This window comes from Excalfactoria chinensis, chromosome 20, assembly GCF_039878825.1.
Source record: "Excalfactoria chinensis isolate bCotChi1 chromosome 20, bCotChi1.hap2, whole genome shotgun sequence".
NCBI classification, from domain to species: domain Eukaryota; kingdom Metazoa; phylum Chordata; class Aves; order Galliformes; family Phasianidae; genus Excalfactoria; species Excalfactoria chinensis.
Window position 1 is genome coordinate 3,440,414 of NC_092844.1, and position 14,657 is coordinate 3,455,070.

The window sequence follows — 14,657 nt, forward strand, 5'->3', positions numbered from 1 at the left end:
ACTATAAATTCAGGTCCTTCCTGTCCTGAGGTCTGTGGAGTGTGAGGGTGTCGCTACTGAAGACAAAAAACTCACAAGAGGAGACAGTTGAGTCACTGAGGAAGTGATCTTTTTTCACAGACTGTTTAGAAAGCTGTTCTATTCACTTAGCCAAAGGATGTTTTCAGAAGTCAACACCCCTGCACGTGCATCCAAAGCACAGGTTCATACATTTACCCCAGCCTCTTTAAGTTTAGGTTGAAAGCTGGTCCAGTCTCCAGCATCTGACTATCTGAAACAAAGCTTTCCCCAGCCTCTGTCAGTAAGTCTGGCAGGATTTAGTTGGATGAGGCAGACAGCAAAAAGCACATTCACTTGCAAAAAGAATGCCTTTTGCAGTTCAGCTCCAGAAATGTTTGGATTATCCCCCAGTCTCTACTCTTGACTAACCTGTACTTAGTATGGGCCTATGCTGTATCAGACAGCTCCTGTAACATGGCACATAAAGGCAGCCAATCATTTTTTCTACATCCTGACTGCTCGCCAAGCCAGTCAGAGCTTAAATTTTGGAATTCTCCATTTCCCTGAGCCACCTGCTCCATGAACAGCCCTGTGGCTCAGACTTATCCATCAGTGGCCTTCCCTGCGAGGGTCAGCACACCCCTTGGAAACAATACTCCCATGCATGCAGTTCAGCCACATCACCCTTTAGGAAGTGCTCCACCTTACAGGAACAGAACTCATCTTTTTAAGTGGAAAAGATGAAAGCCAAAAGCTGGATGTTCACACAAACCTCATGCTCAGTGCGAGTCTTTGAAGGCAGGAAGGCTAGGAGGGCAGGGTGGACTGGGAAGAAGGCTGTCTGGCTAGCAGCTATGGATTGCTTCAATACCACAACAAAGTGTCTGAAGACTTGTTCTCCTCAGTTCCTTTCCTCTGCTGTGCTCCACCTTGAGCTACATGGCTGCCACTCTTGCAATATGAAACCATGCACTGCATCTTATCAGCTGGGAAGAGGACAACCTGCAGGAACACTGCATCACACCAGTGTCTGCCTATTTCCCATGCACTATATTCCCTATTTCCCAGGGTGATGAGCTCAGCTTCACCTGTACCTCATAACCCAAACAGAACAGCCAGTGATGTCCCCAAGCAAGGAACTTCCATCGTTCAGATTAGTTTCATAGGAGGAATGCAGATTTAACTTCAATATAAAAAACAGTTCTATTATCAAAGATCACTAGATACTTTGCTTTGAAATACCATTTCTCCCTCGACATCAAAGGAATATTAATTTCAGTCTTGTAGCAAGAAGTAGAAGAAATGAAAGCAGAATCTGCTTGGAAGAGATGAATGCAAGATAAAAGGTGTCTGTGACAGAAAGCTGGCAGCAGTCTTATGTTTTCTATTCAAGTTTGACCTGGGAACAACAACAAGCCTTAAAATGCAATAAAAGCCATGGAAGAACCCATTTTAAATCCAACAACATAACCGGAAGATGCAATTTTTCTTCTCCAACCACTGAAACAGCCAGATGAGGTAAAGAGTCCAGACAAATCTAAACCTGCTACCCAGTGTAATCAAGCACCTTGGCTTGTTCAAGTCCACAACATCCCCCCACCACGGCTTTCAATTCTCTCTTCCTTTCCAAGCCTCCAGAATGAAAGCAGTTTCCTAGGGATCTCCCTCAGCAGAAAGGAAGCAGAGTCACACCATGGCAGAACGCCTCCAGAATGTTTTGGCATAAATGGTTTGCAATACAGCCAGAAAAGAAAGGAAAAAAAGCATTGGCATTTCTTGTCTGCCTAGAACTGTCTGTTCTCTGCAAAAAGTCAAGTCAGGATCACCATGAGTTTGTTATATAATACTAATTTTTGGATACTGTGCTCAAGTCCAGACCTGTACCAGCAACACAGAGGCACTGAGGTTCATCACAGAAGTGCATCCAACTGTGCTCTGCATCTCCGTAACCTTTAATCAGATTTACTGGCAGTTCATACAGTAGGGCAGAGAACAGCAGCCTTCCATGCATGGAAAAGCCAAGAGGAAGTGCAGTCACCTGGTGTTGTACAATGGGCTTCCATTGCAAAGTAACCGAGTGAGAGCACATGTCCTGTTCACACCGCTGAAAGAGGGAGGCACATCTAAACACTTTGTTCTTCTGGCCGAAGTATCTCTGAGACAAGTCCCTCCAAGCACCTCTTACAAAGACTCATGACCTGCCATCCTGACGTTTTTGGTGGGGAAAAGGCTTTCTTGCCTTTTTTCCTCTACTTTTTAAGCAGCGAAAAGCTTCACCTATAAAGGCTTGATGCAAGCACCCATAAGGGACCAGACAAAACAACAGTACAAGGAGCAAGCATATCGCTCAAAAACTATCTATTAAACATGGATCCACCATATGACTTACAAAATCTAAATGCTACGTGTATACTTTGGCTGCCTGCATTTGGCTACCATGCGTACACATTGGTTTCAATTTCATCAGTGCCCTTGCAGAAACCCTTGGCTGATCTTCATCCTTTCACTGGTTACCTTTAAAGCTAACATGGAAACCTATGTTTCTATCTAACCTTTAAAATGTTTGGAATAATCAAGCAAAAAGGAGAAGCCAACACAGTGCACTCAGCCTGACTCAATTCATTTCCATTCTCTGGAACTGATGTGCTATCCTCACTCCTGGTGGCAACCAGAAGCTATGCAATTCAAACTGTTTATGTGAGCAATAATTCAGAGATAGCCAGATAAATATGCAAACTAGTGCTGATGTATTTGTCAACATTTAGCAAACCACTCCATCAGTGTGCTCAGAAAGGCAACCATGCACACAAGCAACGAACCAGCCCACAACCACTCTCAATAAAGTGCTGAGCTAAGAGGATACTCCTGGCAGACAGATTACACAAGAGACAGCTCACACTGCCAGCTTTACTGGAACTTACACAAACTCCCCAAAGCAGAGCATTCTGGGATGATGCCTCACTAGATTTCTGCCTTGTCATTAGCCAAAAAAAATGAAGGGCATGGTTAGACCGTGTTTAAATATAATTGACCCGGGACATACCATAATTAAGAAGAGACGCTGCACATCTGAATGAAGGCTACAGCTGGGCAGTCTCAATGTGATGCAATGTTTTGCTTTCACCATTACTTGATAGGGTCCTTGGAAATCACTACAACTGTTTGAGATAAGCAGGGTTACCAAAAGCTTCAGCTGGGTTCTTACATCACCCTGAATTGCACAAGGTTTCACATAACAGCAGAACTTCTGAAAGCTGTTCTGGCTGCCTGAAGTTTTGTCCCCATGTAAATGTGCAACTAGACAAATCAAACTTGAAACCAGAGAAACAAAGTGAAATGGGCTAAAGCACATCACACAAACTGTGGTGACAATAATATATATATTCATATGCTTTGTAGGTGGCCAGATACCCAAGAGCAACTTATTCTTGGAAATAACAGTTCTAGTAATACAGAGCAACTGGGGAGTGGGGGGAAACACAACTAAGACATGTAGCTACAACACTGCACAGTTGCTTCACTACTAGTTAGTGTCCTGAGGGGCTGTTCGAGGGCTGGCAGTGGAATTTGTCCCTTAGTCTTAGGTCAAACTCAAAGATACTTTCCTGAACAGTCCTATTTGCACAAGCCCTGTAAAATGAAGTAGCCATGACAGCTTTTACAAAGCCATTTCAGAAAGGAAAATGTGTGTAAAGGAAATGGAATCCCCTTTTAGGGATCCAGCAGTTAGTATGTTTCCAATGCCGAGCAAAGTCCTAGAGGTCTCAGTTTATGTATGGATGCTTTTGGCTTTTCAGTTGATTTTTAGCCTGACGACAGTCCAATATTGTAACTTCTGGAAAGAGTAAAGAAAAACATTTACATATGCCTTGCCTGAAAAGTTTCTGCCCACCAATAAGCTCAATGTCAGATATCAAAGCCATACCTACAGCCTTACCCTTCCTGTAATGCAGATAAAACATTAAGATTTCAAAAGTATTTTGCCCTCTGCAAAGTGAGTAACTGAACACAGTTTGAGCTTTATGGAAGACTTCCCCATTGCCCATCTCAGAGGCACAATCACCTCTGATGATGGTCCTCAATGTCGGAGCTATACTGGGAGGGAAATTCCAAGATAGTATTTATCCCTTTTCTTTCTACCTTTTAAGTGCCCTGACACCACCACAGAAGCCTGAGTAAGCACAGTTTGAAGAACATAGATGGTGAACATCTCCTCCTTCCTTCCCTAGGGATTCTCAGCAGACTAAACTGTGGGTTTCCTCTCAAGAGCAGAAATTCCAGTACCTGTAATTAAGCTGGCTGCTTTCTGCTCTGACTATTCCAGACATCGCTGTCTGAGTCTTTTCCATTAAGGTTATATATTCAAAAACCTCTCCATTGTGAGAGATAAGAAACACTGCAAGAGTCAGTGATGGAGCAAGTGCATTAGATATAAGTTGTCTTATCTGAGCTTTAAACAGCTGCTGGTACTTTTTACAGTTCAAAGGCAACACAAAAGCCCGTACAGTCAACCTATCCTCCCAACATACCATAGACATCATAGGTCCTCATAAATCAACATGTCTTCTAAATAAGTGTTTAATATAAACATTTGTACAGTCACTTAATTCCTGGTGAACCAAACTATTTGATGTGGGCCACAGAAAGCTCCCATGACATCAGTGGAAAGTTTCCAATTAGGAAACTGAGTTTGAAGTACATGAAAAGACCTTAAGAAGTGTATATAAAGAGGAAGAAACAAGAGATCTGTTCTTACAACACAGTATACCTAGGAGCAAGCGGAAAGAGACAAGATGCCTTGAATTTTCAGAGTTTAACAAGCGAGAATTCTTGAGAAACAATTATGTAGCTACTAAACCCTTCAGTATCTCTAAGCTTCCCTTCTTTCTAAGGCTGGTCAGCCTCAGCCAAAGTTCGTTCACCTCTTTTTCAGCTGCCAATGAAGTTCTGACTCCTGAGGAGGCTGGCTGGTTCACACAGCTTAGCCAACATTTGCTGCATACAAACATTTGCTGCATACAAGCACCAATTTAAGAGCAATAAGGCGGCCACTGCCACCCACCGTTCAGTCCACCACAGCCTTCCAAACATGGAATAAACATATGCTGTCCAGGATATCTGAAGATTATCAAGTAAAGCCACCACACCCAACAGTATTTTGATTCCTTAAAAGCTGCACATCAGACAAAACTTAGCACGCCACATTATTTCTACAGTCAATTCATTCCATTAACTACTTATCCTACACCTGTTCCTGGCCGATAATCCCAACGCTTTGGGGATACCACCCTAGGACTTAAAGCTGGCGCGGAAATCTTCACCCTGGCTAAAGGCATCTAGCAATGCACTAACTAGACTGTCAAGCTTTTGTATCAGACATGAAGGCAAAAAGGGTTACATTCAGCAACCTGAAAAGCCACCTCATCACCGCTGTCCTGCCACCTGCTGGGCCTTCTGCTTTGTCTACCCAGGGATAGAGAGAGGACTTCCACCTGATGCCCATCCAGCACCACAACCCTGGATCAAACTGGATTTCCATGACCAGCTTGCTTTGTGAGTGGCTTAGCCGTGCTAAAACAAGATTTAACAGTACGTGGAACACTTGATTAGCACGAAAGCTGTTTCAGCAGTGAAGTCACTGGCAGGCCTCCTGCTCTGCTACTTCATCTCAAAACAGAAATTCCCATGAGCCAAGGGTTCTTTCAAGAACAGTCTTGAAACTGAGACAGGCTGGCAGTTTTATTTCTGAAGGTTTGACAAGAGCCAAATCCCAACAACATAAGAGCAACGTTGCTCTAAACACATACTGGTGTACTACCTCATCCTTCTCATTCACCTTAATGACCATTAGATAGAAAGTAATTCTCCAGCCTCAAATACAAAGGGAGGATTAGTCATCCTTCTTAATGCATGATCTAAAGCACACTCAGCTCCCCAGTGCTCAGTAAGGTTTTACCTGCATAAAAAAACTACCTCCCACTTAGAACTAAGAGCTATTCAATTCTTGTCTCTTCCCAGACAGAGAAACTATTAACAGTCATCCTCCAACTTGACAAAAGTGTTGTTGCATTTAACCCCTATAAGTCCAACTGAGGATAAGCCACGTAACACACTCTTCTATGTTTCTAGATACCTAACAGAAAGCAGGTCACCTCTCTGGCATAAAGCCCAAACCTGCTTCTCTCTACTCAAGTTAGTCAAGGGGCATGGCTTATTTCCCAACAGCAAAGTTCAGTTGATGGAATTTCTGTTTGCCCACATCAGTAATAGTGCCCACAGCAGAAAGCTGATCCCCTGTACACAGAGTCACCTGTCTGGGGAGAGAACATCGGTGCAACCCCACGGTAAAGGGCAGACTGAAGGCACCTCGTGAGTTGCAACCAAACCCGTTTCTGGAGAAAAAGGATATCCTTAGAGAAAACACCAGCAAGTACATAGATAAGTACACCTAATAGCAAAGTCCTCTTCTGAGCCTAACAAACTCACTAATGCAGCAGATTCACTGGAATTCCATCTGGACATACCTGCCATCCTGGAGTGACAGCACACTTGGCAAGTTCCCTCTAGTTAAGCTGTGTACTGCTCTGGCTGTGGAGCAAGCTCAAGGATAGTTGCACAATCCGTCTGCCTATAGATGTGGGCTACCGCTCCTTCAAGGCTCACTCTCATCAGATGTCCCCTCCCACTTGAAGTGTTGACACACAAAGCTGTGCCTCTTGCAAATCCAGTTCAGGGTCCACATGCTGGGCAACGATCCGATTGCTCAGATACCAAGCCTAAAGTTTTAAAGTGATTCCTGCCAGAAGTACAGAATCAGACCTGTGCTTTCACAGGAACTGCCCCTCCCCAACAATCTCACTGGAAGGCAACGTTTTTCAGTCACTTGGCAGGCATCTCTCCCAGAGGATCAAAAGCACATAAGGAAATGTGTAGAGTGAACCTTCCAGGAGAGCTGAGTTCCTTCGGAACCTTTTTCTTGCAAGCAGAGAATTCAGAAAGTTGAGCTATTTAGCAGTTTGTTGGTCCTCAAGTATATCATGAAGCTGATAAACTCAGAAAGATAAAAGCATGACAGTATTGCCAAATTCCAGGATGAACCTTAACCACTTAAGTGAGCTCATATTAAGAACCCTAAGAGTAATACTTTCCCCTTTTTTCCTCCCTCCCAAATGCCAGCATGCAACAAATCGAACCCACAACATGGACAACCAGTAGCACATTACTGTGTTGGTTTGCCCCGCTCCCCTGGATTTTCACTGTTACCCAAACTCACAGCCACTTCACATCACATTAACTGACTTTGGTTTTTTTTTTCACTTCTACAAACGCTTGCAACAGCTGAACATTGGCAAGACAGCATGCCACATACCTAACCTTACAGCAATATCCTGCTGGAGTCAGTGCCATGTATGCAGTCCTTCTGCCCTTTTCTTCTTAGGCTGCAAACTAAGCTCCACTAGCAAAATCAAAGACATGCATGTGCCTGAATCAATACCAGAGCCAAATCTGAGGCTGAAACCACTTATGTCCATCTGATCCTTGCTGCAAGAGAGACACAGCTGTGATAGAGTAGGGAGGAAAGCAATGCCTTGGCTCACACAAAAAGAAATGTTCAGGTTGATTCACTCCCACCACCCACCTCCAGTTTGTTCCAGCTAGAAGTGCACAACACGCCAAATGGAACACCCCACACCATTAGTAGTGAGACTGTGTGGGACATCCAGCAAGGAAGTCAAGCCCTCAAGCCATTATCACACAGCTGTGACAGCAAGCTACCAGCTACCACCACAGCACATCAACCTGCAGCAGCTCAGGGCTATCAGTAACCCCAAAACAGACAGTCCAAGTAGCTGCAATGCCTGCCCATACCTTGACAAGTCAGTTTTTGTTCTGAATCTATACAGTCCTCAAATATCTTTTCAGCAGAAGCATCAATGGATTCCTTCTGTGACTACTCAACAGTTCCTCAGTGCTGGTTCTCCTGTTTCAGCTCCCCCTGCAACCAACTGGTCCACAAACTAGGAGCTGTTTCTTCACATGGGCACCACCTGAAGCTACAGGTTCCAACACACCAGAACCCTGACACTGGAACAGGACAAAGCAATCCCTCCCTCATCACCCAAGTTCAATAACGGTATGCTTAGCCTTTAAATAACTATGGAAAAAATTGACTTGAAATAGTCTCACACAGAACAGCTGACAACACAGCAGCAGCAGCCCCTCCATACCATGTACTCAGCATCCCAGTTCCTCCATAGTGCAGACCAAGACTACTGTCTGGAAGTATTTCAAGAGTCGTTATCCTTTTCACTAAGAAGCAGCCCTTTGTTTGCTTCCCTGCCACACAGCCCACCCTGCTACAGCTCTGCAGACACAGAGATCCTGAAACACCACATGAAAAAGAATCATAGTGTCTAAGTGAGAAATGCACTTAGCCCAGCTCCAGGACATTTCAAGCCTTGAGACACCATAGCTGGAATCCAGACTTGTTTCACACTGCTGCATAACACAGAGTTTAGCTTCCAAAAGGTCCTTAAAACCAGAAGTCATCCACAGTGAAGTTGCCAAGAGTTAAAACTAAAGACTAATGCAGTCCTCTCATGTAGAGAGCAGCTTAGCCTTAGCCCCTGCTTGATTTTGTTGGCTGTTTACCATCAGTGGCTCATGTTCTTTACAATCAAATGGTTTCTGTAGTTTTTGTGCATCCAAGCGCCTTTGTACATTTATGGTGTCAAGGTCCCATCCGCAGTCTCCTCAGGACAGATTCCTGATGTGATAACATACCAGTGATCCAAAAACAACCATTCTAAAGCTAACATCTATGCAGCTGCTCCAATTTACAAGCTTCATCAAACTCCCCTCCTAGACTTGAAGAAAAAGCCCATATTTCATAACTCCGTACTCAGACTCTACCTTCTTGCAAGTCAAAAGTTGCTGCTCCTGCTTTGAAATCAGGCAGATGTTTGCATGCTGCGCTTTCTGCAAATGTAAAAAGCTTCTGCCTCCCAGGGGAGGTTTTGCAGGTTAAAAGCTTCAGTGTTACACAGTAGCAACACTCCAGCACACAAGAGAAAAATCCATCTTCACAATTATTTTTTTTTAGCAGAGGAAAAAGCAAAGCCTAAAGTCAGTGAGAACGAGGTTAGTGACCAAGATTCTCCAGGGTTAAGAAGAACAGGTAAGGGCAGGGCAAGTCACTGTTTCTGTTAGGATCAGAAAGATGCTCATTCAAAAAGAAGTCTTCCTGCTTAAACAATGCAGACTATCAGGAGGAGGCAACTCTTCTAGCATATGAATCAAACAACAGAAAGCCTACAGCACCCTCTCAGCTGTGGTGCTCCTACACTGTGAACAGGGAAAAGATTGTGAGTCACCCCCATCCCTGTCATAAGCCCATGCATCCTAAATCTTTCCTGCTCCAACTGCTCGGACAAGCCACAGGGTAGATATCATTAAACAAAATGTGGCATTAGAAACCATCCAAAGGTGATCAGATAAGAAAAATGTTAGCATTATTTCCTCCTTTTCTGAAAGTCTTAAAGCAAAACACCGAGCGACTGAAGGAAGGCCACACATCAAGCCAGATGTATAGGAAGGATTAGCCTACAGCTGTCCCTGGCTCACAGCCCTGCACTCATCCCTCTGAACCACACTCCCTGGGGCACACACAACACTGTCAGGCTGCTACAAGCACCAGCTGGCCTAGAAAGCTCTGGACTTTAAGCCCCATCCCAGGCATGGCAACATGCCACAAAAAAATACATCTGTCTGTGCCAGTGGTCTATGCCCAGAGCACAAACACAGTAAGCATGCTAAAGAACTGCTCTTCTCTCCATATTCTTTCCAAAGAGGGGGGAAAAGGCAGCCTGCAGTACCAGTCCTTAGGGCTAGGACAGTTTTACTCCACTTCAGCTTGACAGCAGGACATTAATCACAGCTCAGCTGATGTTCTCTCTGTACTGTTACTCACCCCCTTTGTATGCAGGGGGTGGACCTCCAGATAGCATCCAACTTACATCATATCCATCTTATCAGGGAAAGTCTGCTTGTATTTCCTTCCCTTAAATGCTAGAGTTGAGGCAGCTCACATCACCCCAAAGCTACAGAACACCCATAGCTGGGATTTAAGCCACAGTTTGTGTGTAAGAACATTCCTCGATCACACAGTTTCCAGATGGGCAACTTCGGAACATCAGTAACTCCTGAGCCCCTTCAGGATCAATGCCATACTAGTTCAGTCTGCTGCCAGAGTCCTTAGGCAGGTCTATTCCAAGATCAAACCGTAGCTCTATTTCAGGGGACGGGGCAGATTTAACTAGCTAATAAACCACTATTCAGAAAGTCACTGGCTTTTAAATCCCTATGAAACTATGAGAGTCTTTATCAGAAACAAATTGGTGTGCCTAGACAAGCACACACAGCTGTCAAAAACCTGATCAGCTTGAGCCAGAGGTAATTTCAGATAGCCTTATAAACAAGAACAAATATTAAGACTTCCCTTGGACACTGCAGTGATATCAAGCAGTGTTGTTGCCACCCAAACTTTCCAGCACTTCTTTTTCTCTTCTTTTTCACTACCACAACAAACAATTCTCAGCATTAGGCAGATCTGCACATTTACTAAAGAAAGAAATGCAATAACTCAGCTGGGGAGTGCCTAGAACAAATCAATAACATGAACTGCTGAAGATCACACCTTACCCATGTGCCAGAAGCAGGTGTTCTTTTGTGGCGCAGCGCAGCATTATGACAGACTGAAGTTCTAGATCTCGGTGCTGCATCTCTCACCTGGATTTGACATGGTTCCGGTTTTTAAAAAAGCAAACCCCAAACCTGCTTTGATCGTTCATACATTAGACTTAAGTTTTACACTTAATGTCCCCTCTTATTTTTCACAGTAATTCCCTCAGGACGGCATCCTTCCATGCACAAGGATTAATTTCCTTCGGTCTCCTGTCATACTCAGCTTCCCACCCAGAAAGCTGGATGGCCCTGCTTCACCCAACCCAATGATCAGCCAGAAGAGAATTTCCTGCTTCACCCAGCATGCTGATTTATCCTAGCCCAGGTGCTCCGAAGGCATTACCCGCAGCACAGAATTGATAGCCTATGAACAATCCTTTCTCCATTCTTATTTTAATTGAAAAGGTGATACAGCTTAGTATTCCCATCCACGTACCTGGAAGCTAGTACTAACCTAGGTTTTCCTCATACCTGCACTCTACTAAGTGTTTGACTTTTCCCTCCAGCATACACCCCCTCCTCACCAAGGACAGATACACACAAACTTCACCCCCAGTAATTATTTATTGAAACACTGGCAGCTGTTGCAGTTACTCACATGGAGCAGTAACTCAGGGTAAGATCTTTGTTATTCAGAGCTGTGCAGTAACTGGAAGTGAGTCAGCACCTTGACATCAACCCATCCTATGGTGACCACCAGCAAAGCAGCAGTGACCGCAGTTTGGCAACCTTGGCTCTCAGACATTTACTCACTTGCATTCTGCAGGCATTACACATCTCCGCCTGAAAGCAACTGGTGTCTAACTTGTATCTTGTACCAGCAGCTCAATTTGCTAAGTCCTGACACACGTCTGCAAACATGGAGAAGCAGAGCAACAAGTTTTCACAGCCAGCTGTGCGTATCAGCCTTTGGTAAAGTCAAGAGCTTGTTAGTATAATCCATGCATGTCTATTATAGGTGCTGCTATAATGCTGCCATAACTACCAGTTCATACAAGCAGAAGCTTCCCTCTGCATGACAGCAAAATAAGCTACACCAACAGAGCACTGCTGCATAGCCATGCTGTGGTCATCTCATTGATAGCCCCTGCCAAACCCAGCTAATCCTTGCTCCCCTTGTCAGCATAAGCTCTGACTCCAGACTGAATCAGTGTGTGTGTGTGTGTGTGTGTGTGTATACATATGCACACACACATATATATACTTTTATATATATATATATATATACGCTTCAGCCCAAAACTGTAAATACAGCTCATATGGGTGCATCAGAGCTTACCAGCCTCAGCTGGCCTTCAAAAACCAATTCCATCAATTCAGGGGCATCAGCCATGAGATCTGACTGAAACATGAACATCAGAGAGCCACAGAGCATACTGCCCTCCACATCCCATGTTCTGCCAATAGAACACTAACTTGGAAGATCGGTTGTCAGTGGTCTGCACTCATTCACAAAGCTTGGCATACACCACGTCCTGACCAGGTCACTGTTGACAGGTTTTTAATTTGGCTAGCTCCGTGATTCTTTAATTAACCCTCGGGACAGATCAGAAGAGACAAGCAGCCCTTGCAGACTTCAGTCACTTTTTCTGAGGAAAGGAAACATAGAGGGGCAGAGAGAGAAGAGAGCAGCAAGCAGGGCATATTTCCCACATCCAGTATCCAGCTGCAGGGATCTGACTCCACACAAACACAGCACATCTCAGTTAGCCAGTTCCTGGAACACAAAACCACATCTCTGAAACATCTAACGTTAAGTTTACAAACAAACTCCAATCACATTACAGTGCAATTCAGTAACCTCTAAAGCAGGATAGGGGCTATGAAAGCTTGCTGCTGATGTACAGCAACAACACAATGCCCCCCAGAGGAATACGCTGCTGAAGTTCATCCCTTGTCTTCAATAGAACTAAGGGGGAGAAGAATAAACTGCAGCTTTGTACATCCATCATCAGAACCCCTGAGAGCCACAGCAGGGCTGGAGGCCAGGCATGCTGATGAATGGGGAGGGGACAGGCGCACCAGCAGCCGGTTGGCCAGGGAAGACTGCTCCAAAGCCAGTCAAGTGCCTCTCACAGTGCCACTTGCTTTGTAAACAGCAGCACAGCTCCATCACAGCCCTAGTAGCTTCCCGACCGACTCACTGCAGAAACAGCCTTCTTCCTAAGCTAAGAATAGGTACTTTGACTCTATTGATCCTATAAACAGATCTCTTTCACTGAAAAAGATCACATCTGGGACAAAAGGATCATAAACTCATCCTGCATCACTATCAGGGAAAGAAAAGCCGATCTTCCTCTAAGGCAGCAGCTTTCATCTTTGTAATCATTCTGTAAACCTCCTTATCTGGAGCAATGGCTCAGCACATACATTTCTGACCGGGCACGGCCTCTGCTGCTCATCAGTCACAGCTTTCCTGCTTCTCCATCAGGCAGCAGGCACAACAGACACATGCATCTGCACCAGGCTATGGCAACTTTACTCTCCCTTTAAAATAACACTCCAGGTAATTTAGCTGTAGGATTATGTAGGCTCCCATTATACCAACACATATTTACGCAGCAAAAAAAAAAGCTGACATGTCAATTAACCCCTGCAAGGTGTGCTCCGGAGTCCACCAAACACAGCATTGCAACCACAATCGCTGAACAAACAACGCCGCTTCTTCAATGAGCCCAACTTACTTAAAGTCATCGTCTGAGCCCCACTATCCGTGTTTATTCTACAAACCCCACACAGCCGCGCCTGCTGTTCCCGCAGCCCACCCGCACCCCGGCAGCCCCAGGACGGGCCCTACGTCAGGCTCGGGGGCAGACGGTGCCCGAGTCACGCCGAGCTGCACCGGTGGGTCGCAAAGCCCGGACTCAGCCCAGCGTCTGGTTCATTTTTCTAGTCATTGTTATCTTGGAGCCGGCTCGGATTTCTGGCAGCTCGCACCGCCGGGACGGCAGCGATAGAAGCCCCACTCCAGAAGATGGGGAAGGAAGCATGGAAGGAGAGGCCGCCGCAGACCCGGAGCCCGCCGGCCGCCGCCCCGGGGAAAGGCCGCCGAGCCCCCGCCGCTCGCCCCCATCGGCTCCTACCGTTCCCAGGGCGCCCGCCGGCCCATGGCAGCGGCCGCGCCGGGTCCTGCTCGCGGGGCCGCCCCGCCGAGCGCCCGTCCCTCCGCCCCCGCCGCGGCGGGCAGGCTGCAGCCGCAGCACCCGGATCCTCCCGGCGCCAGACGCGGCGAGTGGGGCGCCGAGCGTCACATGGCCCAACTACCGCCCGCTCCGTGCCCGCCCCTCGCACGGCTCCGCCCGCTGCCCCGCCCGCGGCCCCGCCGTGTTTGCCCAGCGGGCGGCTGCGGGCTCCGCTGCGGCCCCGCGGAGGTTGGGGTGGGAGCCGTTCGGAGCCCTCCCTGCACGAAGAACGGCCCGAACAGCCGCCTTTCATCTGCTCTGTTTCATTCTTTGTGGGGGAAAAAGGGTGCTGCTCAGTCTAGCCGCTGTTTAATGCATTTCATCCTGATGGGTGGGCACACCGTTTCAACATTTGCATTGCAAAAGCTCTAGGGAGATGTGTTCCCTTTTTTAAAACGGATCTGTTTAGAAATATAAATCAGGGAAGTATGACTGTTCATTTTGGTCTTGCAGCCATAAAGTGGTGAACCCTCATAAATGAGGTGAGCCTAGTGGTGTGAGTACCCCCAAGGGTTAATTGGGATGTCTTTATTTACATGCCTCTGCTTGCTTTTGTCCCTGTTGGAGCTCCTTTGCAGAGCAAGGTACCTCCGTAACTGTGCTACCTTGTTCTCCTTACTTTCCTTTTAATTACGGTGGCAGCTGAATGCCCCTTTCTGGCCATGTGGTCAGACGGAATCCCACACTTCAGCCAAGGCAAGGAAATAATCTTGCTGAGCTCTACAGGCAATG

General features: G+C 46.0%; 1 protein-coding gene across 1 annotated transcript in view; it reads right to left on the reverse strand.

Annotated features, from left to right (window-relative positions):
- SPSB1 (splA/ryanodine receptor domain and SOCS box containing 1) overlaps positions 1-13,961 on the reverse strand; it is a 30,191-nt gene extending 16,230 nt beyond the window's left edge. Inside the window, exon 1 of the mRNA XM_072354311.1 lies at positions 13,827-13,961. The gene's annotated coding sequence lies outside the window, so the exon portion shown is untranslated. The remainder of the gene's footprint in view (positions 1-13,826) is intronic.
- Positions 13,962-14,657: the final 696 nt, after the last annotated feature.